The sequence below is a fragment of the Macrobrachium nipponense genome, chromosome 3 (genome assembly GCF_015104395.2).
Source record: "Macrobrachium nipponense isolate FS-2020 chromosome 3, ASM1510439v2, whole genome shotgun sequence".
Taxonomy (NCBI): domain Eukaryota; kingdom Metazoa; phylum Arthropoda; class Malacostraca; order Decapoda; family Palaemonidae; genus Macrobrachium; species Macrobrachium nipponense.
In genome coordinates this window covers 98,025,485-98,027,984 of record NC_087202.1, presented here as the reverse complement: position 1 = coordinate 98,027,984, position 2,500 = coordinate 98,025,485, and the positions used below count along the sequence as shown (strand labels likewise).

General features: G+C 35.7%; 1 protein-coding gene across 2 annotated transcripts in view; it reads right to left on the bottom strand.

Annotated features, from left to right (window-relative positions):
- The window catches only part of LOC135221905 (xaa-Pro dipeptidase-like), a 511,321-nt gene that overhangs the window by 145,527 nt on the left and 363,294 nt on the right, over positions 1-2,500 (bottom strand). The gene's annotated exons all lie outside the window — the stretch shown is intronic.

Here is a 2,500-nt window from a genome sequence, read left to right as displayed (position 1 = left end):
TGAATAAACTACGAAAGTACTTGTTCCAATTCTACAGTTTCACTCACCTTTCTAGCGTGGATTTAAGGGTACATATACTTACATATACATATACACACATACATAAATGTAACGTTCGAAGGCGTTTTTATTTAGGAGACGCCCCAAAACAGGAGCATCTGTAAAAAAGAACAGACAGGAAAAAAAAAGGCAAAAAAGGACGGAACTGGCCTCTCCTCTGGACCCTTCTGTTGAACAGCTTTTGTTTTGCGGTCATCCGTCACCCTTCAGCTGCTCCTCTCCCCCTTCCAACCTTTTTCTTTGCTAAGCAGTATTTTGTTTCTTAATCCTACGTTGTATTATTTTATACCCCGGGTTGTATTTTATACCCAGGGTTTATTATTTATACCCTAGGACCTAGGTCGTAATTTTAAAAATCCAGGTTTATTCTTTAGAACCTAGGTTGTATTATTTGTAATCTATGTTGTATTCTTTGTACCCAGTGTTGTATTCTTTTCACCCCGTGTTGTATTCTTTAAACTCTTGGTTATATTTTTCTCAATGTAGTCTGTATTCTTTATACCTTAAGAAAAATTGCAGAGTTGAACTAAAGACTTATAGCGTTTTACATTGAAAGCAATCTCAACCTTAGTTTGAACGCAACGTGTAGTCATTTTATAAATAAACATATGTAATAGGATGCATATTTAAATTAACTATAACTTGTGGCAAAAGAGAAGTTGTGCTAATGTCGGATACAATGCTTGCTTGAGCATTTTCGCTCGAAATCCCGCCTTGTTACGGTAAAGAACAACTGAATATATTGGTCATAAACTTTCTCTATTGCAAAAGTGTATTACATAACAACCTTGTTTAAAATTCCAACAGATTCATTTCAAGTCTCGTACTCAGAGTAGTGCCACACAAGATTCTTTAAATATATTCTCAGAGTATATTTAAAGGACCTTGGTACCACACACTTAGAAAAAAATCATCAGTTCATCACCGAGCGAGCTAATACAAATTTACTTACAAGACCAAACCTAAAAACGACGGTCTTCTTTATTTTTCCCCAGACTCTAAAACAAATGAATTATTTGTGCACTCACCCTCTCACTGTTTTCTAAGTTCGAGCCTAAAATGATTTCTATTTTTTTGAGGTTCTATAGCAATGAATGATATAACAATATTATTATTATTATTATTATTATTATTATTATTATTTATTATTATTATTATCATTACTATTATTATTATTACTAATAATATAATAATAATACGAAATTTTCAAAATTGTATTTCCAAATCACAAGCAACAGATGAAACTAAATATGTCATTCTTATTAGCATCGTTTCAGATCTACTATCTACTAATGCCATAACCGGATGAGCACGCCATTCCCTGGAAAAGAGAGAGAGAGAGAGAGAGAGAGTAATAAATTACAAGATAAAATGAAATTACAGCTACAGCTGCCCCTACAAGGCATGAATGAGAACTGGTTTTAATAATGGATGAGAGAGAGAGAGAGAGAGAGAGAGAGAGAGAGAGAGAGAGAGAGAGAGAGAGAGAATTAACTTATTCTTTGATATCAGGTATGTCCAGTCACTTAGATAACCTTCAATTTCGTCTACCTGTATTACTTGAGAATATCATTGACCAAAAATCATATCGATACATGCCAAGTACATTTTATAAACACACTTTGCTCCAAAAATTTACGTCTGAAGCAACCAAACAAAGCTTTCGCATATCTAACATCAAACACACAAAACAACGCATTCTTACATTTCAAGGTTAACACATACACAGAAATATATGCTCGTACATACTGTCCACTCAAGGGCTTCACTCCAGCTTCGTACAACTTATGCTTAAATTCACCGTATCCTTAACGCTGAACGTTATCAGGACTCGTTTGATCAATCAGCTGAGGCAGTAATAACCTGCAATTTGCCTCTCTTCACCTTAATGAAGAGAGTAAGCAGGGTTCCAAAGATTCGTCATTCAGTGCATTTCATGCGCGGGTGAAAATGCAAGCAAGGGCGCTTCTTCATTTGTTCCGCTTCTATCGTTGGAGCATTTGTAGAAAATGCTTTAATGTACAATTCAGATCCACACTTTCCTGTGGTTCCGCATCTTCCATAACTTGTAGTTCTTTTGCAATGTGCCGTGTTTCCACATATTTGGGCTTCTTCGTTAAACGTCTAAAAACTAAGACCATCCCAGGACCATGGATATCCATCCCTAAACTAGTCAGTCACAACACACACACACACACACACGTGTGTGTGTGTTCATGATTTATCTTAGTTTCATGTCTTTACCATCTTGAAAATTTTGCTGTTTACTGTTCTTGCAGTAATTTGTTTAATTCTAAATATGAAACAACAATCCTGAGAGAGAGAGAGAGAGAGAGAGAGAGAGAGAGAGAGAGAGAGAGAGAGAGAGAGAGAGAGATTGTTAAGTTCAAGGTTTTCGTTTAAAAATTCACCAGGGCCAGGCATAGTCAATAGCAGAGCC